This window comes from Anser anser (assembly GCF_964211835.1).
Source record: "Anser anser genome assembly, chromosome: 1".
NCBI lineage: Eukaryota > Metazoa > Chordata > Aves > Anseriformes > Anatidae > Anser > Anser anser.
The window spans coordinates 67,681,106-67,709,052 of NC_139720.1; the positions used below are offsets into that span (position 1 = coordinate 67,681,106).

The 27,947-nt window shown below is 39.2% G+C and overlaps 1 protein-coding gene and 1 long non-coding RNA gene across 6 annotated transcripts in view; one reads left to right on the top strand and one right to left on the bottom strand.

Annotated features, from left to right (window-relative positions):
• RERG (RAS like estrogen regulated growth inhibitor) overlaps nucleotides 1–27,947 on the bottom strand; it is a 109,227-nt gene that overhangs the window by 50,924 nt on the left and 30,356 nt on the right. The window lies entirely within an intron of this gene.
• LOC310902424 lies at nucleotides 9,915–27,904 on the top strand. The gene is made up of 2 exons (XR_014586718.1): nucleotides 9,915–26,611; nucleotides 26,994–27,904. It is a non-coding gene; the product is annotated as an uncharacterized lncRNA (long non-coding RNA).

The window sequence follows — 27,947 nt, forward strand, 5'->3', positions numbered from 1 at the left end:
CCCCTCCAGAATATTGGGGAACATTCTTGTTTCTTCACCAGATGAAAAACACAGGTCTGTTGGTCCTCAGTTATTTTTCTTTCAACTACACTTTTAATTACCTTGCAGAATAGTCCAAACTTTTACCTAATAGACGCATATTAATTTTCCATTATGAAGTAGAATATTTTCATTATCTAATTCTGACTGCTATTAAATGAAAACAAACCAGCAGAATAATTACAAATATGAACAGTCATATTATTTCCTGAGACTTCCCCCAAGCCCCAGTTATTATTTTCTTAAACACACTCCATTAATAATACCTTCTAAGACGTCTTGGAAGCTTCCTATTTTCAATGGGATAAACTACTGCTTTTGGCAGTGTTTCTCTCAATTCTTGCCATACTACCACTGATGTAAAGCATATCAGTCTGTTCTAAAATCTCTTTGATTTATTCTCATCATTTCAGCCAAATTAGGATAAAATTGCAGTTAAGAGTCTTTTCTTCCCCTGATGTGAGATCACTGCTCATTTTACTGTTGATAATAAACATTGTCTTTAGAGATTGTCTTATCTTTGAGACCACTGTGTGGTCTTTCTTCCATGAACAGACACAAGGTGCAGGTTGCTTCTCTGACATCTTTACCAACAACTGAGACAGAAGGCTTTTGAAATGACACCTAGTGAGCTGTAACCACTAAATCAATTGTTTATCGTTGGATGTGAATAGTTTCACACCTGGTTTCCCACAGGGTTTCTTTTATTATATTTGACACAGTGTTGTGAAGAGACAGAAATGAATAGGCAACAAAATATTGTTAAGCTTGTTTAAAGAAAAACTGCAGAGATTCATACTACAGCTACTTTAATTACTGATCAGCATAAATTTACACGACGAGAAATAGCTTATTAAAATAAATAAACATAATTATCTAATCTCTAATCTAGACAGGTATGGCTTCATGGCCTAATGTCACAATGTCACCTCTTCTTTTGTATCTATAATCATAATCTGTTTTTCCAATCTGCTCAACAAGTTTTTACTGTGTGGAATACTGTGTGTCCACATACTTCCTGCAGTTTATCAGTAGAAATAATTGATTCAATGAAATTCTGTTGTAAACTATTTGATTAATTTCAGACTGTTACTTTCTGGACTTTTCAACTTCTATAGTACAAGAGTGCAGGTGGATATTGCATGAGTTACAGGAGAATGCTTAAGGGTCTTTGAGATTGCAGAGCTGATGGGGAGGTGCTGGAGAATGATGCTTTATTCTTCATCTATAGGAACAGTATGCAGAGCAAACTGTTCCCAGAATCATGCTTGGAGGGGAGCAGAGGAAGCCAGTGGTTTTTCTCCATCCTATGTGGATGACCAAAGAACCAGATCTGGGAGCAGACCATTAACCAATAACCAAAGTTATCTGACAGTGCTGAACTGTTCTGAACATCTGTACTCCCTTAGCTGAAAGGTGACTCAGATATTACAGTGAGAGTTGTTGTACATTCCTTTCAGAGATATTTAGAAAGATGCTTCAACTATAAAGATTGTAACCAGATCTCAGTCTGTCTGAAAGGCAGAATTGAATCCAATTGTTCTGGTTTATATCTATCTCTAGAAATGTTTAGTTATCCTTTAACTGTAAATGATGTTATTCATATGCATATTTGCTGTAATTTCTTCTCTTATAAGTGACTTTTAAAGTTTCTCGTTTCACTCTCAAGGAATTAGGGTAACAATCTCTGAAGCACTTAAATCACTTGAGCATACTGGAACATTTCAGCTATTAAAAGCTGCAAATTTTAGCCTCTGCCATCAAGCTAACAAAATTACTTAGAAAAGCCTGCTGGCAAATATCCAAACCCACCATAATTTTTAAGAATCAAAACAAAACAGCAAAATCCAAACCAAAACAAAACCGCAAAACCAAACAAAAACCACAAATTCCTCAGACCTTAGCAGGCTAAAAACTTAGATCACAGGATGGGAAATGCACATCCACTAAATGTGATTTCCTTGAAAAATTTACTTTAATATTTTAGCCTCCTTTCACACATATTTCTGATCTGGGTTCTGTTCTTCTTGCCAAGTGATGGCAGGCTTACTGCAGAGGACTTGGCATTCCTAGGACCACACCGAGTTTAACACGGTGGGAAGCCTGATGCAGGCACCCTGTGTGTACTATCCTATCCTGGCCTACTCATCCTTCCCATCCTTCCCTCTTTCACTCTGGCCACTGCTCTAAGCTGGGTTTGTGGAGTGCTACAGCCGTAGCCCTGTTACAGTACCAGGATTCTGGCGTTCTCCAGCTCTGCTCTTCACAAAAGGGAGTGCCTTCAAATGGCAGACAGCACCTGGCATCAAACAGAGTCAACAAAACTATAAATATGGAGAACCCAGCATGGAAATGTGTTGTCACTTTCTGTCCATTTACTACTGGCTAATTTTAATTTATTGTAAATATTTTATCATGATATTGCTTCCATTGAAAGGGGGCCAAGAGTGTTTCCACCAAAGGGACTGGTTCCAATGAGAGGCTCCAGCACGACTTAGGAACGATCTGTTAAGCAGGACAGAGTAATTAACAAAGCAAGGGGGAAATGGTTAACCACAACTACTCTCTAAATTTACATTTATAACTTATCAGCTTCAGGTGGAATTATTACTTATTTTTGCTGATACAGCATAATAAAAAGAAGCTTTTGACAAAAGCATTAGGTATATTGTAAGTAATACCTATTTTAAACCACAATAAACAAATGTCAGCAGCAGTCTCCAAAACTTTGATGCCAAAATAACAAACAAACAACAAAAAAAAGCTTTTTTTTTTTTTTTTAAATCTTTACAACTGCCTCTTCAGTGAAGGATGGTGAATTAACCTACTGATTTTTGCAAGGTTTAACCCAACAGTTTTACTATTCAGAAGAATGAACATGTTCAACCATTCCACGTATTTGAGAAGAAATCAAATGTAGATGCAAGCTCCTACTTACTTCAACATTTATTGATGTGTAATGAGACAATTTACAGAGCTGCTGTACATACTCTTATCAGAGCCTCCTAAATCTCCTGAATTGCTAATGGATTCCGTGAGGCAATTCAGCTCAGCATCTGGTGTTTTGTGAAAACCGGTGCAGTGATGTGTGCCTATGCATGAACAAAAACTGATTGCTAGGTCTGAATGCAACAGAGATATCCCATTGAAATGGCTGCAGAGCTTTTGTTTCACTTTTTTTCTTTTTCCTCTCATCTGTATGAACAAACACAGAAAATCAGGTTTTCTAGTATATTGCTATTACCCTTTCATCGTGCTCATGTTTTGCCTTGTGGACAGACCTGGGGCAAGGCGGCTGATGAAGGAATGTCCTAGGATGTGGCTGCTGCCTTGAGCAGCAGGGCTGTTTGCCTTTATCACTCCCTCTGCCTGCCTCTTCTCTTTCCAAGAGGTAAGCAAGCAGCCAGGCCCTGCACAGATGAGATGGTGATAGATGCATCCTGAGGACAGCCAGAAGTATCTGGAGATCCACCCTAACATTCCTCTCTGATAATCTGGCTACCTGGCTCAGAGGAACATGAGAAGACAGCATGCAGTTTCACCCTGTGTGCAGTCCTACAACTGAAAACCCTCACATTAGTGTAGTTTCCTTCAGCTGGGAGACAGCATTTGACTGTGTTTCTCCAGACCATGGTAAATGTGGACATCAAAGACAGGCTGTTTAGGTGCTGCATTTGATGCCATAAGCCAGCCACATTTGCAACGTACTGGGACCATAATGCACAGAGCCTTTTGCAGCTTCTAGCAGAGGGGCAGTTATGACAGCTGCTATCGCTGTGTTATCTGACTGTGTGTGAACCCAGGAACTCAGCAAGTATTGACAAAGCTTCCTTAATCAAAGGGAAAATAAATATTCCCAGTTAGGACTTACATGCATACATGTTGGAGGGGGAAGGACAGAGAAGCCTTTTTTCAGCAGAATATGGGGAGTAAATGGAGCTGAGCAACTTCCCACAGCCAGGTGGGGATGGAAGAGGTATGCTGCAGTGTATTTCTGGGGACAGGAGGAGAGGAAGAAAAGTGAGCAGATTAGTAAGCAAAACAGCTGGAAGAGGCAGCGTGAGAAAGGCTCAAGCCATTTGTCAAGTCAGCAAGCAGCCTGGTCCAAAAGAAAGGAGAAAATTGTTTCTGAAAACACAGTGTGAATGGAAACAGCTTTTCCGTTGCTGATTTGATATCATTCTGTAAAAGGTATAAACAAAAGGCTTTACTAACCTGAAAAAAAAAAAAAAGGAAATGCTTAATTTTTGAATTGAACTAAATATGTCAGCTGCACTCTTTCTTTCCACTTGATGACCTAGCCCCTATTTTTGGTGGCAGGAGGGTACTGTGATCCACATCTAGGATCCTAGGTCTCTAAAGGCATTCAGGCTTTCCTCTTGCTACATCCTGTTCCCACTCCACTGGAAATCCCTTGTGTCACTCCTAACTAAAGGCATTTGCAAAATGACATGAAGTGGCATCTCCTGAAGTAATTATGTTACAAATAAAAGGAGACAGCAGTGAAATGCCAGACAGTGGCAATCACTGTGGCAAAGCACTGTGTTTTCATAAACATCTTACTGAACCACATATTTATGTTTATATCATTGCTTGCATAAAATGAACCAGATATATCCCATTATGTAGTATTAGCTCAGTAAAGGAATGGGAACATTGTTATCAAATTACCTAAAACACTTGTGTTCACTGCAGTTTGTCATTAACTACCAGCTCATTTTTACATATGCTTTACTTTTTAAATCCATGCTTTCTACAAAAAATGTAGCATCCTGAACTGGAAACTAGAAACAGAAACAAAATCAGAGCAGCCCTAAGCTTCTAGAAGTTTGATATATCAAGGCCAGAGATGGCAACTTTGTCTGAAACAAAAACAGAACAAAACAGAAACAGCTACATGCAATTGTGAATCCCCCTTCCCACACTCCAATAACATTAGTGCATTTTAGCTTGAGAGTGCTTTGCAACTCTAACTGAATTGGCCTACCTGAATCTGGGTTATGGGTGCTGTGGGTAAATATATATGTGCAGGGTGCATGAAGAGCTAGGTACATCAAGGATTGTGTACATAATGTGATGTCTGAAAAATTATTGTGGTGGACAATTAACCTCCAAAAGCATGCTTGAGAGCTATTTACTGTGCAGCTGCAAAAGCTTCATGACTAAGTGGCAGTCTATGAACAGAACTGTCTGCTTCCTCTGACAGCATTAATTGCAGTTCACAGCATCACCATGAAATAGCAGGTTCATGACTTTGCCTCAGAGGTCGTCAGAACAGCAGCTTAGACAATCTGAAAATCAGGTGCATGGATATCACTCTCCCAGTTTTCAGTTGTCATTCCTGAAAGCAGAGCCATTTTCTTGAATTATAGATAGAAGAACCAATCAATTAGAGTAATTTGAGGTTAGAGTGAGCATTTTAGTCATTCAGTTATGGATGCATGTCACAGCATGTTTAGATGATCTGCTTGTCAAACTCGTGAAGATGAATGTGTTATGTTAACATCAATCTGTGAATATCTGACATATGCATGATGGCCAAATCCTCACATGTTTTCCTCATTTCTTTTGCAAGCAAAGCACCCCTTAAAATCCATAAGCACATTGCTAGATATTCAATAAGTACTTTCAGACTGAGTCAAAGAAAGAGTATTAACCAAGGAATACAAATGCAGCTTGATTCAGTGTTAATCAGACAACACACAGGTATTCAAGGGATGATAATACTCCTAGAAATACTTATGCTTGATTTAAATAACAGTATTGTACCTTAAAAGCACTACGACAAATGCACAGGAAGAGGTGAGGCAATCTTCTACATCCTTTTTAACTTAAACCGGGGAATAATCTTTGACTGAAGAAGCATCTTTGGCATTTCCTGAGATTTTTCATAATCTTAATCTCTTTTATCGTCACACTATCAAAGTAATCTACTATTGATTTCTACTGTATAATGTCTTCCACAAATACTGTGCTTATTTGTTCTCTAAAATTTGGAAACAATGTGTAAGTGAGGCAATTTTTAATGCACTATTCGTATAGAAGGCAAATAACTTATAGGGGATTCATGACATGAAGGATTAGACTCTGTGACCATGCTCTCTTGCTGTTCTGTGTGTCTATATCTCCACTTCACAATTTACACATAACAGCTTTATTTGCATAGAAGATAATCTAAATCTGTAAGTATTTCATGATCATAAAATTAATGGAACATCCTTTTTTTTTTTTTTTTTTTAAATACAGGCAATTATAGACACCTACAAAAGTATTATGTTATTAATATTCTTGTTGAGTTTCTAAAACCAAGCTTCAAGTACTTAGCATTTAGGTTGCCCACAGTATCTTGTTTAAATTACTTTGTCTGCTATCCAACCTCTAGTTACATGATTGCGTATTATTTTTTCAAGACCTTTGCCATAGTTGATGTACTGGACAGAGGGAGGAAGGCAGAGTCCTGGTAACGAGGTTTCTGTATATTGGAGATCTGACTCATTGATTGGAGAAGGTGAAAACTCTGCAATTAAGTTTGGATCTGGTTCTGTAAAGCTGTACCTGAGAAAAAATGGTCTTAACACATTTGATGCTACAGTAGTGAACACGTTTAGTAAAAGAAAGGTCTTTGCTTCTCAAAGAAAGGTCTTCGTACAGAAAGATTCCATATGGTTAATTACAGCTGGTCATAAATTTGCTGTCAAAACCATTCTTCAACCATAAATTGACTTTTGATTAAAAATAATTTTATGAAACATTCCTCCATATAACAAGTTCATTTAATGAAAGAAAACTATAAAGTAAAACTTTTCTGCACACTGTGTTTCATCGAAGAGAATTAGCTCTCAACTCCCACTGTAGTCAAGACTCAGACTAACATATGTTTTAATTTTGAATCTATTCCACTTAATCCAATGTGCTTCCAAATGAAACACTTCAATATACAGATCCCTTTTATTTTTTTTTAAGAAAAACAAAATACAACACCCAAGAAGCAAATACAATTATAAAACTCATCCAACTCATCCCTTTATTTGCATCTTCTTTGTTTAGTACAACTGTTATGACGAAGGTCTTTGGTGACTGTTAATAATGCAGCAGCTTTGTTGAGCTGATTAACATTGTGATCTGTGCTTTCAATCTGTACTGACTAAATTGTGCTAATAGATGCTTTACTCTGTAGGCTTTTTTAGGCTCATAAGTGAAGAATTATAATTCCCAGCATTACTGGAATAGCAAGATGTCTTTTGATTTATCCCTTTCAAAGTTCAAAAATGACATATTCAGAAATCCTAGTAAATTAGATAAAGCCCCCATCTAAGATTCTATTTAGTACCTTTTTTTGTTTTTTTGGTCCCATTTTTTTTTCCGTAACATTGTGAATTAACTTTAACAAATATTAAAGGCTAAATTTAGTTTCCTGAAACAGAATGAACCCAAACATATTAGCATTTTCCTCATAAATTTTTAGGGATAGGGCTGTGTCTTCTTTCATATTTTTATATTGCAAAGAACCAATTCTGAGTCTTCTATAACATAAATAAAATAATGTTAACAGTGCATAACAATTAGAAAGGGAGATTTAATAAAAATGATCATTCTAGATTTTATAGAATGAGGCACACAAAATGCCTGAAGCAAACATAAAAAGGAATTTGCATTAAGAACCTACAAACTTTATTACTGATGAACAAAAGAAAACACCCACTAAAGTCAATATAAATGGTGAAAGAGAGTCTATACTCTTCACTGACCGAACAGTTCCTCTCATGACTGTTTTTTCATTGTGCTAGGATGCTTTAAGAGGTAAAATTGGATTTGAACTGATGATACATGTGTCTAGAATCTGTTACTTCCTATTTTAAGGGTGTTCATTTAACAATTATTGGATCAAATTTTGCTTTAAGTTGTGGAATTAGCAGCAGTTGAGTTTTATTGATTTCTTTGAAATTACTTTGACCTTTACTCAAACAGACGTTTGCTATTGTCATTCTAAATATGTAGAAGAATGAACAGGTGATAAGAATGCATGATTTTCTTTTAACTTGGTTGGTCCATGGGGTGTTTCAATTTTGATATTTGTGTAGCAGAGATGAAATTGATTCTTAAATTAAATACTAAATCTACTTCCTTATAAAAAAAGGTTGCAAATTATTAATATTATTAAGGCAAATATAAGTTTTGGCTTTGGCTTTTTGTTTTAATGGTGACATAGGGTCATATTTGTATGTGAACCTTTGAAAAGTAGGAAACCAGTTGTTCACCTTCAAGTTGTAGAACCACTTTGAGCTTGGTTTCCTTCTCATGTGGTATTCCAAGACAAGGGAAAAGCACCATTCTGTTCTACAATAAATGGCACAATTAATGCCTAGAATGTAAGCATAAACCTTCCTAACAGGTGAGTGACTGTTATCATAGGGCTTTACAGCTCAAAAATGGAGTTCTAAGGTCTTTTTTATGCTTAGACCAACACTCCTGAGTTCATTTTTCAAGGGAGGATTTGAACAACCCTATTTTTACCAAAAGTGTCTAGATTCTTAGAAAAAGAAATTCAGATCAGGCAATCATATTTTATTTAGAGCAATTAGTCATTACCTTGTCACTGTCAGCGGGGTTCAGTGGGAGTTTCATGTGTACAAAATTGATCTTTGTCTTATTTAAGCACTAAGGATTGCTAACAGTAGCATGAACTACAGCTCTACTGTAACACTTTAATTTCAAACTTGCCCAGCATTTTTCTAAACCCATACTTAATTCTCTGCTCTACTACATCAGATTTATGTTGAGATAAGCTAGTAACATCTTAGTGGCGTCAAACTGTTGTGGCAGAGAAGGGAATCTTGTTCAGAGACTACCTCTTTTCATCTCTTCATCATCTGCTACTTCAGTAACATGAAATGCCTGCTTCCACACTCTGAAAGTAGTGAAATTATACATATGAAAGGCTGTACGATGGCTCTGTCCACTTTCAAAGTCTTCCAGTCAGATATTTAACTAGGACATTCCATCAGGAATGCAGTGCTACTTCAAACCCAGCTATTCCCCAAGCTGTTCCACACCAATCCAGATTTTTAAAGTCTGTGGTGCCGTCAAGATACAAATCTCTCTGTGTTTTCTAGAATTCAATTTCCATGGAAATCATTGAGATTGGAAAATAGGGGGGATCAGACTTTTTCACAGGATTTCACATGCTCCTTAGTTCCTGTCAACTCTACATTGCCATGGGAGCAACCTTCCCTCTGGAATTCCACTGTCTGTTTCTGGTTGACATCAAGAAGTGTTGAGGCATGTGTAAAAACTTTTTTTTTTTTTCTCCCCTGAATCTCAAATAGCTTGCAACGTTCAAATGCAGTCACAATTATATGTTGGTTGTAAGTTCTCAATGTCCTCACTACCGATATTTCATTTCTAAAAGCAGCCTGTTAATGTCAAACATTTCCATTCTAGCATTCAGAGATTATGAGTTTATTGCAGCAGCTGTAATCTTCATGTATTTCAAGGGAAATATATTAGGAGACGTTTTAAATGCATTTTCCTCTATTAACATAAATCTTGGCATCTTGTGTAATAAAGTCAAATAACAGGGCATAAATTATCCTAGAAGTCCTGAAACAATAAAAAGCACTAACAGAAAAATAAAATTAAATTAAGATTTCAGGCTTAAAGTTTTGTGCGAGTTGGGAATGCAGTTCCTAGACACCAGGTAGTCTTCTGTCATCAGGGTACAAAAGCTGAGACGCAGCTAACAGGACACAAAGCTTTTCCATTAGGTTAAATCTCTATTGCTCCACAGTGTGTGGAAAACGTGAGTCACTGCTGTCTGGCTGCTTTGTGGTGGCTTGTGCGTAGCCAGTGCAGGAGCCTCAGGAAAAGTCCTGGGGAGACAACAGAAATGGGCTGGAATCTCCTTATATCCACATTTAAAGTTTTTCCCCTTGTATGCTAGCTATAGACTAGGCTGCTCAGGCCTGAGCTCAATCTAAATAGCTCCAGAAGGTTCCCCAGCTAATGCTCCACGGTGCCCAAGGAATGGTGCATGGACAATGCATCTTTGCAGATGGTGGGTTTGTAGCTGCCGAAACAGCCCCTGGGGGCCCTTGGCAACTTGTACACTCAGCCAGCGTGAGCTGGCAGCAAAACCAACAGCAATCAACCTGCAAGCTGAAATCCCACCCCGACCCTTCCCTCAAAGAGGAGTTTCACTACCGCCCTCTGTAGCAATCCTTGCAGCCCTCACTCAGTCTACTACCCTTCCTTCCAGCCACGCCACTGCCAAAACCCCTGCCTGGGGTCAGCATGAAACACCAGAGCCAGGAGGGAGGCCAGGGTTTCCAGGGCAGGGAAATAAGCCATGAAGAGGGGCCACCCTTTGCTGACACGTGTTAGCAGTGGCTGCATGTGACAGCTGGCTGCAAAAGCTCTCCGGCTGGACAGACACTCTGGGTTGCACATCACAGGCTCAGCAGCTCTCACCAGTGCTAAATGCATCTTGGAGAGAAAAATCTGGTGATGTTTTCTTTTCTGACGCACACATGGAAGCTCATGTTGTTGATGGCAACTGAGCGTGCTGGGTGCTTACTCAGGACTGTGGCTCTGAGTCAGCAACATCTTTCAGCCCAGACACAACACTAAGCTGGAAGTGATGGATCTACTGAGAGGTTGGAAGGTAAGCATGTGTTCCAGTACCCTTACTGGCCTATTGTTTAAACTCTGCACGGATGACAGTGCAGCTGTTCGAAGAAAACAGAGATGGTAACTGATGATGATTCAACTAAACATTTTGGTTAATCTTTTCAATTAAGTCCCTGAATTTACACTTAATTTATATTTAGTTAGATTGTCATGCTTAATAAAATAATGCAGACTTGTTAGGGACTTATTTATGGAAATTTTTTTCAATGAGCGAGATTACAAATAATCTGTTGTGCACTCAATTATTTCAGATGCACTGGTTTACATGACATGCTTTTTTTTCCTGGAGTAGTTGCTTAGCTAAACTGAATGGAGGCTGGCCTGGGGGAGCTGTGATGGAGGGGATATGCAATGGAAATGTGAGTGTTGTACATGGTGACAAGCTTGAGTACCCATAGTCTGGCTGGGAGTTGATCCTGGTACCAGCTTTGGGTAAGTGAAAAACTGGCTCAGGTTTGTCTTCACAAGTGAGTTTCACCTCCCCATCCAACCATGCTGCCCCTCACTGAACAACCATTCCCAGACTTGACACTTGGCTCTCCAGAGAGCAGCCTGTTTGCTTAGATTAAGGTGACTTCAGAGAGACTGCTCACATAAAACCCTCTCTGTCTCTCCCTCATGCAAATGCCTTGTACTTCTTTTGCCCTTTTGCTTACTAGACCTGTGTCTCTGCTAGCTGAACAAACAGAGCTTATCCCAGGAAAGCAGGACCATAGGATGGTAATAAAAACAGAAAAGGCTGTACAGGTGTCCAACCAATTTGTCTATCCTAGGATTCTTAGCTTGATGCTGACAAAATGCTATGGACATTATTTCAACTATATGAAGTTTCTATGCACCCTCAATCCCAATCTTCCATTATTTGTCACCACTTTCTTTGCCTATTCCTCTTCTTTGATTTGGTCCTTATTTATCAACCTATTTGCTGTTATATTTATTGACTGCATAGTTTCAAAATGGAAATGCAAGATGGGGAAATTTCAGAAGAAAGACATTTCTTCAGGAAACATTGCGTAGGTGCTGAAGTCAGTATAGTAAAGCTGTTGATATAGTAGCAAATGCAGTAATATTTTTTTTCTGCCAATGAACAAGTCTTTATGTGCATGTCAAAGCACTCACTCTCCCACTCTCCCAGAACTTTCTTGTACTCTTAGAAAGCTGAAAACTAAAGTGAAAATAGAGTTTCAGGGATTGTACCCTCACAGTGTTTAAAAGTGATCTATTTTTTACTATTATTATTTCTTTCTCTTGGCTTGCTCAAGTGTATTTTTAAAGTGTTTTCTTCCATGCATAACTTTTTATAAGCAGCTGAGTTAGAATCAGGTCTGCAAGCTGACGCTCTAGGTAGCCATTTCAGTGTCTACAGCAGGCTCCAGGGAGAACTGGAACAGGTAAAGCACAACATTTCTCTCACTGATGTCAAACAAGAATCTTGCTAGAAGCCCAAACATGGACAAGGTACTTTCCAGTAGCGACCTTTATGCCGTTCAGGGATAAATAAAGAGAAGGTGAGACTTCCATAAATTTTCTAGGCCGGTGTTCTGCATCCTCATGTGCTGTAAAACCTGAAGCAGTTGAGCTCTGAATGCTTGTTTGTGTGGCCTTACATGGCCAAAGCTGCACTGTTGCCTACGTTGGAAATGATTCAGCGGTGGGCAGTGATGGTACCATATCCCTTTTCTGAGCATCCTGTGACAGCAAGTGGCTCACAAGCAGCAATGCATCACACAGCCTGGGTCAGCAACCTCTCTCACTGCTCCACTTGCCCTTGTACTGCTTCTGCCGCAAACCGCTCTACCCACTGAGCGGCTGCTGTTGCCTTTCTGTCAGAATCAGTAAGTACCAAAAGGGACGCACTGTGTCTGCTCATTTTTGCCCAGAGTGTTAAAGAAAAGGTGAATGCACTGTATTGAGCTCTTCCTGTTTTATACAGGTTTTATGAATGAATCACTGAAAATAAGGACCCTGAAGTCACCAAATGTATCTCCGTGAAAGCTGAACGATTTTTTTTTTTTTTTACAGATGTTTGTCTTCTGGGTAAAAGCTTTCTGTTATCCCTCAACCTTTCCAAAGCAATCTATTCCATGGGGTCCATCATCCTTGTGGTTAGATGTTTGTCCTTAAAGCACAATTGAACCTTCCTTACTGCAAATTTAAAGCCATTGTTTTTGTTGTACCCACAGTTACATTATAAATATTGGAGAATTCTACTTGCTGCTCTCTTGGGTTAAAGCAGCTCTAAGTAGAGCAGAGGGATTATTTCACCATTCTTACAGACAATATTCTGGTTTAAACATACTGTTTAATATTTTCCTTATTTGCTTGAGGCTGATTGACTCATGTTCATAGCTTCTGACTCATTATAACCCTCAAATCCTTGCTGGATGAAGTGTTATCTCACCAGACAACCCCCAGGCTGTGTGCATGCCATTAATTTCTTCAGCCTGTGTAACACATTTACCACTTTTCTGTAACACAACATTTTTCTAAAAAGAGATGTGTTGTTTTTTTTTTGTTTTTTTTTTTTGTTTGTTTTTTGTTTTCCTAAAAAGAATGGTCTTTTTGACAATATCTCCAGCTCACCAGGATCATTTTGAAGTCTTATTCTGCTCTCTAGCACACTTACTGTCCATCCTAGCTGGGTATCATAAGCATATTCTCCATCCCAACATCAAAATTATAAATTAGTAAACTGCAAAGTGCCTGCCAGACATCAGAGGATAGCAGAAAATCTTTGCATCTCCTGTACTACACTTGTTCATATGAATTACTTGAAAAAGATCAAGAATGTCACTATAAATTATCACAACCTCCACTTTCGTGAATTCCTGATACAGCCCAGCTTATACTTCACGTATCTTTTCCTGTGAAAGAACTGCAAATCTATCAACTGTCTCTCTGCTACTGCTTCTCTCCTCTGTTTAGTTCTTTTTCTAAATCATTTTCTGGGCAGGTCCTCATTAAGTCTTCCCTAGGTGTTCAGTTCTCTTGTAACTAATTCCTAGCTGAACTGGGAATAGCTGCTGCCTTGTGAAGTGACTCAAGGCTATCTGTCTCAACTGTTATAAACAGTCCTTGATCTCACTGCAAAGCACCAAAGTATTGAAGTTCATTTGTTTCAGAATAAAACAGCTAGCTGTTAAAATTTTCTTTTTTTGCTTCAGAATAAATACCAACTGTGATTTGAGGTTGAAAGTTCAAATAACCTCTGCCTTTTTGTTCTTGTGAGCACCTTGGTGAGTGATGTACTCAGTCTTGTCCAGCACCCAACTTAGTCATATCATATTTTTATTCCTGACTGCTTCTTTGGACCATAAACATAAGCCTGGCCAATACAAAGGAAGGAAGGCATTACCACTATCAGAGATCTGGTCAAGGAGAATCACAGTAAGCAAGCTTAATGAAGTTAATGCAAGTAAGACTTGGAGAGACTGTTACACTTGAGTACCTACTGAGTGATTCAGGCTGAGATGACGAAATGAAACTTTCTTGGAATGTGCACTAGGATGAACCAGAAAGGGCGATCCTTGGAAACATCTTGTGCCTGAAAAGTTAATTTCTAACTTCTGCCATTTTGTCATTTCTAGTAAAATTCAAAGTTTTGCCTCTTAGAACCATACTTTGGTCTTTGTGTTTACTACTGAGGAAGAAATGTATGATTCTTGGTTATAAAGGTGAGATAAAAATGTAGTCAAATACATTACAATGACTCAAAAATATAAATAAAACACAATAAAACTTTTTTTTTCTTCCTTTTTTTTTTTTTAAATTTAAAACCCCAGTTCTACGAGCTTCTGAAGAAATTACATTATTTGGGGTGAAATCTAGTTCTTAATTTTTGAGTCCTTGGATGTGGCGATATCATTTTGGCCTCTAGTGCAAAACATAGCCAGCAATCTGCGCTTTGAGAATCCATTACTTTTGTCACAATAAGTCAGTGTAATACAGAAACTGCCCAAAGCAAAATAAAACTAACCCAAAGTACTTGAAGATACTATAGCCGTTATATCCATCTGTCTCGCTATTTATAAACTGGTTAGCTGAGGCACTCCACACATTCTGGAGGTAATAACTTGCCATTGCTGTTTATTTTTGCAGGTGCCCTTGAACCAAGTAAAAAAACAAAGTGACACAGGTTTGAGAAGGGGAGAATTTGTTTGCTGCACACAGTGAAACAGTAGGTCCTTTTCTCAAAGCCTGAGAAATGATACATGAACTGCAGTGAAGAATTTCTGGAGTTGGTTCAATTCATTTTGACACTTTAGGGAATACTAATTGAGCATTCAATAGCTTCAACACTGTGGGAGTGGGGTAAGCCAATCCAGGGAAAACCATCAGCCGTGGGGAAACCAATTTCCTCTCTCAAACTTATTGTTCCTCTATGTCAAAGGCAATCCCACGAGAATCTACTTGTTGCTGACACATTCCAGAAATCATTTCATTTTCCCAGTACTTTTTTACTTTTTTTATTTTTTTTAAATCAGCAGAAGCAGGCGCAAGAGTAAGCATCACAAGGCCAAAAGAGAAAAGTAGGCTTATAAAAGAAATGTTTGAGAAGAGAAGCAAGTTAGATAAGAAAAGGCATTACTGCCAAGCCTGCTGGCTTCCACTGCCTTCTGAGTACTATGCTGTGTACTATACATATTATGTACTAGACCAGTCCCTCTGCTGATATGAAATAGAGCAGCTCTGCTGAAATCGTTAGAATTACTTATTTGTTAGATTGTGGTCACTACAAAATGGAGAGGTAGATGATCCTTGGAATCTGAAGCTATGAGGTAAATATTGCTAGCCCTCAGCTACAGCACTCTCAGCTTCTGCTGAAGATGTGACTACACCACATGGAGGATGTGCCCTATCTAGCCTCGTTCTTCAGCTGTTTGAGAAACTATCAGGAAATGAAAGAACTACATGAGAAATAAGACTCTTCCTATCTCTCACCAGAAAAACGTGCCCCCCGTCCCCCCCCCACTCTCACCCCTGAAATACAGGGCTATATGTCTGTCTCTGAAATGATAGTGAAGACCCTGGACAACCACAGGCACCAAGCAGCACTACAGCAGTGAACATGCAGAAGGAGCAACAGGCACCTCCTAGACGCACCTCTCTCCCTTTTATGTAGCGTAACTATTCAAAAGAAAAACACAAGATTATTTGCATAATGATTCTTTTATAAAACTAGTCTCTCAACAGTTTCTAAGACATTGCTTCATCTCAAAATCGCCCTCTCCTTTCCTGTAGGGATATTAGTGTCATCTGGAAAATCTAAGTCCACCTGACAACAAATATTCTGGTGAAACTAATAGCAACAGAGCAACAGCTTTCAAATATTCTTAGCAATTCTTGGTTAAGAAGTCAGTATTAAAGATTTACTATGTTTTTCTCCACTTCATTAAAAGCTGTACTTTAATATTTTAAAACTTCCAAAGTTGTGTGCCAATAGTATCACATCTGTCATTGGCAACATTCTGCTGGTGGTAGAATTCAGCTATGGGAGAATCAACTCTGGTTCACCTTTTGCTGCAGCAGAACAGCAGTAGGCTGTTATTTCTTGTCTACTAGGTATTTTCCCTGAAATTTCAACACATGAAGCTGTTCCTGACTTCTTTACAAAGTTTACTAGTACTGTCATCACTGTTACGCCAGGATCTCACACATTAATTAATTGATCCTCGCAGCACTCCTTCATTAGACGCCAGATTTTCCAGAGAGCTCAGACTCAAATTTTTGAGCATTCAACACCTGAATCAGAGCCAGATTTTCAGAAGAGCTGGGTTCTCATTTCGGTTCTGAAATAAGGAGCAAGTTTTCCAAACTTCCCAACAACCCTCACAGCAGTGCCTGCTGCCCAGATTGTATAAGAAGCTGAGGATCCAGTGTGCTAAACTTTTTTTCTACATATGAATGTTACATTTTGGTGCCTAAATGGGAGGTGATTTCCTTGTAAAGTCTGGCTGTCAGAGTGGGAGGCTGATATCTTTTGAAAATCTGGATTGCTATTGTAAGATTATCACTACTTTGCAGAAGACAAACTGACAGATAGAGTGGGACCCCAGCGCAACAGAACATTTGCATAACAGGTGAAAATGAAATCAGGATTCAAGCTCTCGAGCCATCCGTTTCTGTCCATGTATGTTCTCACAAATTGGCATGCAGTATGTTTCTCTCCCAACAGTGTACGTGTTCAGCTCCAGTGAGAACTGTGTGTCAGCAGTGTGTGAGGTGGGCACTGGCTAAAATGCAAGTGGTGTAGCCTTCTGCATGATGACAGAGCTGCTGCGTGCAACATAGGAAATGAGGCAGAATCAAGCAAGTTCCTGGAAAGCTGCAATATAACACCTTTTCCACCCTCCTCCTTCTGAAGGGGGCTGAGGAAAACAAAGACCTACTGACTGTCTGTGGCTGCATCTCAGTATCAAAGCAATCCTAAGATTTGATTTTTTTTTTTTCCTGCACTAATTGCAAACTTTTATTGGCTCTGGTTCACAGCTTAAATACTATGTACCATGACGCAGATTCATCATCCACTGCAGCTCCACAAGCCAGCTGCCAAGGGATCCTACTCAGGACAGCACCAGCACAGAAGCAGCCCACAGGACTGAACAAGCTGGTAAGTCCACGCAGCACAAGTAGGCAGATCCTGCCTTGGGTGAAAAGCCACGCAGGACACATTTATAATGCTAAATGACGCAGGACCGGAAAGCAAGATCCGGCAATAGCCCTTGGTCATCCACACTGTTCACTCATTAGGTTGTCCTCACTGTGTTTTGGACCTCACTAACTAGTTCCCTTCAAAACAAATCAGCTGCAAATGGAGTTGGCCTTGACCTCTTTACTTCCGCCAAGTCTCAGGGCTAAGAACTGGCCTTTAGGTCTATTTTGTATAGCAGTACAGGCATAGCCATAGACCCCCCCAGAACAACTAGCCCTGTTAACAGGCAAGGTTAATTACTCTGAGCATGCATACATCCCAGATGACTGTTTTGCTTCAGTTTCCTGAGCAATCATTCAGAGCTCACTTAGTGAGATCTGAACTTTCTGGTTTGCATGGAGTAGCCATGCCCAGGGCTGAAATTACAGAATAGCCCATTCCAAAGCAATGGCAAAACTCAGATGTCACTGGGGCAGGAGTTCAGCTCAAATGAAAGACTTTATAGTTGGTTAAGTGTTATGAATACTTGGTAAGACACAGGAGACAAAGGTTGTCCTTAAGATATCTTATAATCCTTCTCCTCCTTGAAAGCGTAGGCAAAGATAATTTTCCAGGATTCCTATTTAAGCTCTGAAGATTGCAAAGCACTGGAATTTTTTGCTTCTAGTAAAGGTTGATCAATTTATAAGGGACCACAGCAGGACGGAAAAGGCCAAACTTGCAGTTGTGCCACAGACCTCTAGTACAGGCAGGGAGTGTTGGTTGCCCGTCATCTATAAAGGCTGCTGTTTCAAGGTGGGTCCAGAACCTCAAACCCAAAGTGGCAACACTTCACAGCCTCACATTAACTCTGCTTCTCCTGGTCATATAAGCAGTTCCTTATTCACTCCCTCCATACGATATCTTACATTTTAAAAAATACTTCCAATCTGGCCATGTTAATGTGACAGATGGGAATGCTCTGGCAGCTCCCTTCTGATGAAACATTTATAAGGTGTTGTATGGCTTCAGAAAGCAACATATTAGGAAATGGGGGAAGGGAGGAGCTTTCCTATTTTAATTTCAAGCAGCAGGAGCCTGAGTACAGTGAGTCATAGCTCTCCAAACACAAATCGCAAAGCAAAGAACAAAATGGAAAGCAGCAAAGTATAGATTACACAGCTATAGCAAACGATGCTTTTAATCACTGTGGACCTAGATGGTGAGTTGTTTGCAAAATGCCCAGGGAATGGGATGGGATGCCACACACAGGTGTTTTAGCCACAGAGGGAGGTAAATCACAGCTTAATATTGTTATTGGGGCCTAATTCAGCAAGTGACTTAGGGTGTGCTGAGTACTAAGGATGTGAGCAGCTGTACTGATGGACTCATGAACGGTAGGCAAACCGCAGCTCGAGTTCATGGTCCTGCAGCGAGGGACCTGTGCAGCCGCAGCAGGAGAGCTGCCTTCTTCACAGCCAGCTGGGATGTTTACAAAGTTTAGAAAGCAGGAACAGTAATTACCATTGCACAGAATAAGAAAGGTGGGTGGGGAAGATATTTCTGGTTTTCCTCACACCCCCTCCTAGCAATATCACTTACATGAGTACTCCCATAATGCGCAATATAATGGTATCCCAGCAACTGTGTTGAAATAATACTATTTTGTACTTTATGTATAGAGTGCTACCTGCGCAAAAGTCAAAGCCCTTTACAAAGACAACAGCCATAATTATCCTAAGGGCCAATTTTGTATAGAGGGAGGCACTGGAATACCAGTGATTTTTGTGCCAATCAAACAGAAGGCACAGATGTGTATTTTTCCTGAAGTCATTACTTATTTATTTTGGCCAAAAGTATGTTCCAGTATGCGCTTCTGGATTGCTTCATCACAAAATTAGCATTTATTAGCTGAGTGGCAAAATAAGGTAGAAGAGGCAAAATCAAGACTAACTCACAAAGAGGTACCATCTTTCATTACTTGATGTTATTTAGAGATGCAGAACTCTCTTGGTTGCTGTGGTCCATCATACCTTTAATCTAGTCTTCATTTTGCTACTGCCAGGTTGCACAGTTAGACAGCTGGGTATGCTTTCCTGTTTACTTAGCTGAAGTCATTGCACTTTAATGTTTACTAGCAAGGCTGAAAAAAGAATCCAGCAGGTTTCTTTTTGTTGTTGTTTTTCCAATAGCATTTGATATTTATTAAATTGAAACATTCTGAAGAGCTGGTTTGCTTTTGAGTTTTCCTTCACAACCCAGGAACCTTTTGGATCAGGCAGCAAAAGGGCTGAGTTTCTTAAGGCTCTTGGCAGGCACTGCCTCTGGGGAAGAGAGCCAAGGTGTCTGCCCCAGAGTCCTAGTCCCATGGCTCTTTCTTTTTATAGAGAATTTTAAAATACAGCTCTTGTCAGAATAACGCCAGATTTTGAACTATTGAAATTCTCTATTAAGCAGAATCACCTTCCCATGCAGAACTGCAATATTTATGCACACAACACCATTGCCAGAGGCACCAAAATACAAAGGAGTCCTGTTTGGAGTGTTATCCAACCCACACTAGTATTACAAATGATAAAGCAGTGTCTTTCTAGAGCACATGTGAAATAGGTCTCCTCTCATTGACTCATTGCCACCCAGATGACCAAGTCTAACTGGAAATGAGTGCCTTGTTAGATCTTGGATATAACCCAGATGCTTCTCATTGGCTTTTCCAATCCAAAATACACTCCAAGGTTTAACAGCCATGATATTTTTAGACCATCTTCCATCTTAGAGCTTCGTAACAGTCCATGGAGGTGGAGGAAATATTACAAGCCCCCATTTTGCAACAGAGGAGGCTGAAAGCGGGAGGTTGCCAAAGATCACAGTGTGGTTCCAAGGCAGCATGGGGAGAACAGGACAGATGGCCACCCGCGCAGGAGAGAGGAGCTGTGTTATTTCTGGCACGCTCAGGCACCTCCATTCTGCCAACCTCCACTCCGGAAGCTGAAATGGCTGTAGGAGCCCTTCATTTTCTGTCCAGAAATGTCATGTAACACTGCTTTGTGCTTTTCAACAGAATCCACACTTTCCCCCCAAGAAGGCTGTGTTTCAGGAGTAAGGGAAATGACTTGCTTCGCCCACATTATACTGGACAGGCACAACACAGCTTGCAATGCTCCGAGTGGCAAACATGCCAAAAGGGAAATATTATCTTGGCAAAATACTAACTTCCCTAGCTGTGCAAACTACGAGCAAACATTCTCTTGCCCCTCTCCACACCCAGCTTCAACATCCTTAACAGAGGGGGCACATGAAAAAATAGTGGCTATTCTGGCTAGTGCAAGCCACACAAAGTAGCTTCTGACTGATCACTTGCCCCTTGGGGATGTGAGCAGCACCAATGCTAGAAGCCAAAACAGAATCATGCTGAGAATATAGCTCCACACCCCTGTTGGGTTCCAGCTGGGCCCCACAGGGATTTAGAGACTAAATATTTCATTTACCCTGCAGAAGGCACTATCGTGTTTTCTCAGGAGCTTGATATTGCTCAATGGCATTCATCTTGCAGGGCACAGAGAACTTCAGCATCCTAGGCTGTTACCATTTATAGAGTTTTGGGAATGAGTGAAACATGCTGTCTGCACTGTATATCATCTGTTACCATGGCCTGGAAGCATTCATTTCCAGATAGATGAACAGTAAAAGTAAAGTAAAAGTTGTAGTAAATACATGGCATATAGCTGTACACTACACTAGAACTGCTGTGAAAAGCAAATCAACCACATCCTTTTCTTCCGAAACTTTCTGCCATCTGCACTCTAAACAATGATCTAATTTTGCTAGATCTGGCCTGGCAGAACTTCTTTCTCTCAAATTAGCTGCTGTGCACCTGCTTACCCAGTGCCGGTAAATTTGACCTACAAAGTATAAACTCACTTTTGCATCCCTAGGTCTGTCTGTATTGCAGTACATGCACTATGAATAATTAACTACAGTCATCTGTAACAAAGACATCCAATTTGGCACATGAATTCAGTTTTTTGAGCTGCAGCTAAATTCAGCACTTGAAGATATTTTCAAATGAAGTTTTCTAATTCTCACATTGATTCACTTTCAGGACTATAAGAAGTGACAAAGACCCGCACTTATATTCCTCCCTAACAGCAAGACTGTAAGTGCAGTTCTTTGTCACTTCTTGTATTCCCAAAATGAATCAATGTGGGAATAACAAACATCATCTCATCTTGACCTATTAATTCTTGTGAATGATAAGTCTCTTTAGTTCAGAAACATTTTTATAAATGTTTCCTTCTGTCTTCCCATTTACGGGTTTCTAGTTCACTTAGACATGGACTTTAATGCCCACTGATTAGGAAAACTTGTCTGGTTTTAAGTTGTTCACATGTATGCCATTGAAAAGTGAAACTCTCTGCCTATCTGCAGCTATGTTGTACAAGGCCAATAGTTTAGCTGCACCATGTGAATCAACGAGTAACGAGACCTCAAAATCCTAGGGAATACATGATCGCCATGAACCCTGAATAAAAATGGAGAGCGAGTGCAGAGCAAGGCTGGAACACCAGGAAGGCATATGCAGAAATGGTGGGGGATCTGGAGGAGGTGGCAGTCAGAGATGGGACAGAACTAGTCTATGAGGCCACAGGCAAAAAAAGACCTTCAATATGCCCTTTTTCCTATAGTTCACAGACTGAGCTGAGAAGAAGGGACAAGGAACAAAATAATGTGGACTAACAAAAGATTAACCACACATAGACCAAATGAATGTCATGAGACTCAAGTATAAAAGGATCATGGGTGCCCAGTTTAGGAATGTGTTGGAGCTATCTTCTTCCAAGCCAGTGCTTTGTATTTTGCATGTTTATATATCTAGATGTACGTATTTTACTGTGGAACTATTTCCAGGCAGTCTTTTGCTCTGGGAGTCCTCATCATGAAGATCTTGGTTCTTGTGCCCTTCTTACTCTGTGTCTCCGTAGCACCTAACAGAATCCAGCCCTGTGTGCTGAGAACAGAAATGCTACAGCTACAGGAATGACTAACCAGGAGCAGGAACACCAGTGCAGTCCTTTTATTTATATTTATTTTTTTCCAGATGTGGGTCCCAAGATCAAGCTGAGATGTCTAAAGAGGTGAGTTTACAATGCAAACTTTTCTTCAGCTGAGGCTTTATGTGTATTATTGGAACATAATATGCTTCAGATGACTATCTGTTTGTCAAATTTGGCTGGAGTTTGGTCAACTAATGATTAAAAAGAGACGGAGAGATAGAGCAATATAGAATTCTTGAAAATAGTGGTTTCCTTAGGAAAACAGGACCACAAAGACAACAGTAAAATGGGATATTTGAATTCACATGACATTTTCTCATTCCGCATCTTTTCTGATGACAGCTTACACACAGTTTTTCAGAAGCACCTCCTCTTATTGTTTTTTCCATCCCAATTAGACGTGTGTTTCTTGAGCAATTAAAGTCACACCTCCCAAATTCTTAGAGATGGAATTATAGTGTATGAAATAATGGACCACAAGCAAATTAATTTGAGATGAAAAGAGTAAACACAAAGCACATTTAAGATACTGTCACATCAATATATCCCAATGTCCTTGCACATCCAGAAACATCTTCTACACTGTGATTCTACTAGACAAGTTCTGTGTTTTTTTAATCATGTACCATTCCCTTTCACTTTTTTTTTTTTTTATTGAGCAATAGCAAATCCAAATTCCATATAGTTCTATAGGAATTACCATTCCAAGCACACTTCTGCTTAGGAAAGATTCATTCAACAACATGTGAAAGTTAAATCATTATTTAAAACTACAAATTTCTCTTGTTCCTTCCTACTCCCCACATGCAACTAAGTGGGCTAGGATCAGTGACTTCTACTCTCTCTCTCCCTCCAAAGGAACACACTCTTTGCTCAGGACTATTCCATGCACAGATTCTCTGAGACTTGTTAGTTACTCCCAAATATCTTTCCTTAATAGTCTTCCACTGCTATTAAAAGAATTTGAGCGTGTAACAGGTTTCACTCCTTCACTAAGATTTTTTCAAGTCGAGTCCTCTCATTTCTTTAGTACAAATTTCCTGAGACAAATCTATCAACTTTCCAAAAACACCTCTCCTTTTTAAGCTGGGAAAAGTTACTTGTTTTTCACAGGAAAAGAGATGTTACCAAGTTGTTCTAATCAAATTTAGCTTTACTCTTATTTTCTATTCTTTCTGCAGCTTCAGCTGGACTTGTACCTCCATTACAGGTTTGGAACCGGTGAAATGGGTTTTATATGGTCAGTTTCAATTTATATGAATCAAAGTTTTTATACTAGTGTCAGGCATTGTTATGTACTTTCCATCTTCAGAAGATAACTATCAAGAGATATTTGAAGTCTTCTCAAACACAATATATTTTGCTTTGACATTTTCAGAGCTTTAAATCAGATTTACACTTAAAAACCTTCTTTGTGGTTTCAGTCCCCAGCACTGTTGAAACAAGCTTTAAAGGATAACAGTGTTTGTTTAAACAGATATTCAACAAATCATGTGGAAGCAATGACTTCTTCATATTAAGATATGACATTTATGTAAAAAACATCTCTAGCTAAGTTATTCTGAGTGGGTAAAGCCGACAAGTTTCTAGGCTCTTTTCCTAACTCACTTCTGAACACCGGTAGCAGGAAATGTATTGTGGTACACTGTGATTTATTCTTAAATAAATATACACCTGGCTGCACCATCTGCTTTGCTAAACATTGTTCATTTCTTCCTCAGTAACAAAGAAATCATGTAAAGCTATGTCAAATGTGCTAACATTTACAAAATACTGTCCAATAAAATACAGCAACAAAATATGCTGTGAAATGTACCCATGACACACCTTGTTGGTATGCTGAGTGATGGAGATTTAGCAAAGAAAAATGTTGCTCATAAAATGTAGAAATCTACATGATGATACAGTTGAAACAAAACTATATTCCCATCTCAAGCCAAGCTTCTCTCAGGCTTGGTAAACTCTGCTCAATTTTGATGTGCTTTTTCTTTTCTTGAGAATTTCTGTATTTTTATGCTCTAGTTTAAGCAGAAGCAAGGAGCCCCACAAATCTCATTAGAAAGTATATTCTTGCAAGACTTTCAAACTATGTTAGGATGTTCCAATACTTTCAATAATAGAATAGGAAGAGATTTTTTTTTGTTGTTTTATTCTGATCAAGTTATATGAAACAGTTTAAGATACTTTTTAACAGTAAAATCTCTTACACAAGAGAGTAGTTTCATGATAAGATTTGATACAAACCAGCTCCCCTTTTTTTCTTTATTTTTTTCTCGAGTTTTTCACTAATTGTTATAAACCATCTTCTTCCTAGACCTGCAAAAGGTGAAATGTGTTCATGTGCAATGGAGCATTTTAAGGCCTTAGTTCTTCGTCACAATTCCTAGTGTAACGATACAGGATATAAGCACTGTAGAGGCCATTTGATGGTCCTTAGTACAAGGCTGTATGCCTAAAGAACAAATCTAATAAAACAAGTAATGATAGGAGGACTACTTTGCCTCCATCTTGGTAATGCTCCACCGATTTAAACTTTCCCTCTCTCCTTCTGTCTTCCCCTTTTCCTCTCTCCCCCCCGGCCCATATGGTATATGTTATCTGTGCATAGACTCTCTTAAGCAGATCTGTCTCCACATATGCTGGAGTAGGATCTAACCATACATACTGCAAGCCAGTTAAGTCTGTCTGGAAAAAATGAAAAACAAGACAGATAAAATCATGAAGATCTATGAAAAACTGAAGCAAAACAATGTAAAGTTTTCAATATATAATCTGCTTCTCAAATCTGAAGCCCATTGGAAATTTTGCTCATTAAGAACAAGCACTCATATTGCCCGTGTCCTCTGTTTTAGTGAAACCAAGTATATCTAGTTTATCTGTTTGATAAACTCTCCCTGTATCAGCATATGAATATAATTCTTTTAGCAGCTGAAAGATTATGTTTTTGCTGGATAACTCATAGGTTACACAGACAAAAATATCACATCATTAGCAAGGCCAGTATCAAATGTAACTATAAATCATCAGCATTCAGCTTTTACTCCCAGATATATTGCTTTTAATTTTGAAAATACATGGTTAGATAAATCATTTTCTTCATCAAGAGTGAGAAATTAAATCCCAGTTTTAAAACTGTGTTCCAGCATCACACTAACTACTTGTTATGCTCTTTCTCACAGGATGTAGGGATGTACTTTGAGCTCTGGTTGACCGGTCATGAATATTATTCTCTGTTTCAGTAGCTGGAACTGCACAGTCCACTGTTGCACATGTCAAAGCTATCTGTACAGCTAACAGCCCCTCCCAAATTATTCCATACTCTGATATGCTGGTATTTATTTCCTATCTGTTTCAATGGGCTTAGATAACAAAGTGTGATGCATGCTTTTATCACGGCATCTTACCTCCAACCAGCTTCACTCCATATTAACCAGCCAAGCAAATAGCTTAGAGTTGCCAGGAGCAATGAGACCCCAAGATGAAAGCTCTGCCACTGTAGTTGCCCTGGTGCTTGTGCTTGCTGGCCCCTGGGCAGCTGTTTCTCCATCACCTTCCCCACCAGGGAGGGTTGGGAGCAGCCCAGGACAAAGCCCTGATGGGAAACACAGTCTGTGACTGAGGAGAAACAGGGGATCAGGTGGTACAGATGAGCTGATTGCAGTACTTCTTTTAAATTGCAAGTCCTGGGCTGCTTAGGTCAGACTAACTTTGGAGGGTGTGGGTTTGGTTCTTTTCTGGTGAGCAGAAAATGGTTCAGAAATTAATATGGTGCTGGTCCTGGGCAGAAACTCAAAATAATTCATGATCTGGAAATGAGGTAAAAAACATGATGAAAAAACCTCATGTGCTACAAAGTTGCTGAGGAGTTCTGTCTTATGTCTCACGCTTCTATATCTCCACCTTCTCATGGAACATCTGAATAAATCCCACTGCCTCTTTGATTTGTGGATAAGTGGCAAAGTTTTTTGTTTGTAAGGACAAGTGCCTGGTTGTGCACCTGAAGAGAAAGCACTTACCTGCCTGAGGCAGGGTAAGGACTGTGGAGCTCTGATAATGCAGCAGAAGACCTGTCTTGTAGTCTTTGGAGCGTGATTTGCACCCAAAGGAATAGATTCCTCTTTTGGCTGGAAATTAATGTACACCATAGCTACCACCATGGGAATGCAAGTTCAGAAAACTGTGAGGGAGTGATGCTACAAAGGTAAGGCCCCCCCACAGAAATCAGTAATTTTCTGGGGATATAGTATTATGGAAAATGCCAAACCAAAGAGATTTTCTTACAATAGAAAGACATGGCTAGTAAACACAATAATCTTTTAGAAGAAATTCAAAATTCTTGTTGTCTGGGTATTCATCTATCATACTCTCAAATACTGTGTTTGCTGTAGCCATCTGATATAATTGACTTTTCATTTTAAATGCTTTAATACAACATATGTATAATGTATGTGTATATGTATGTAAAAATATAAAGCTTGCTATGTGTGGTTCCTGTAGCAACACAAACTACTGTACGGTGTCTCGAAGCAAATAATGATTTGGTGCCTGGATATGTAAGAGGCATTTTCATGTCCTCCATTAAGGTGATGAATACATACCGTGCTGATAGTGTAAAGCAAGCAAAGAAGCAGGAAGAAGTATTTTCTGTTATTCAGTCCTGCAGAAGGGAATACAGGGAAGGCTCTATCTTCTGGACAGAGTTAAAGAAGCAAAGGAGAAGCCTTTGGAGATTGTATCTGGAGTAGCCTGGGCAATTTTTCTGTTCTGCATTTCTTGGGCAGAGAGCCGCTTGAAACATTTCCAGCTAATATTGCTGTGTTTTTTTTGTGTTTGTGGTTTATTTTATTGTATTTTTTTACTGGGGAATGTCAATTCACGGAAATCAACAAGTTCCATGGGAATATGCTTAAATATGTTTTTATTGCACAAAAAAAAGAAAAAAATGGTGCTGACAAGGTCAAGGAATGTTCTGATGCTTCATTTCAAACTTACTGGTTTTAACATCTCATATTGTATAAAACTTTAAACAGAGGCAAAAATGAACTTTTTTTTTTTAAATTTTAAATAAGAGAATCACTTTAGGGGCAACTTCTGTAATTGTGTGGAGCTGGAAACAGAGTGTACTGAAAATACCAGGTCTTGTGTGGAGTTACAATCCCTGCTGTTGTTAGTGTCTATTAAAAAGTCATAGTCTGTGTGGAAGAGCGTGGACAGGGCTATGAGGCTATCTGAGGAACCAATGTGGTGCAGTTATTGATGTGTTTAAAAGAGGGCTTTGCATCACTTGTGTATTTCTAAGCCTGGAACTGCAGTTTCTTGCTAATGCTTTTTGTAAAGGTATGGTATACAAGCTTTGGGAAAAAGATGCTACATGTATAGAAAGTCTACTCTAAAGCTTTCATTCACTTTTATCCCTTTTGAATATTAATACTGGATTACTTGCATTGCACTTGTTATCTTGTAGGAGTGTGGCTTTAATAAATCCTGAACTGTGGTCTGTGAGGCTCCAAGCCCGCTTCTGTGAACAGTTGTATATG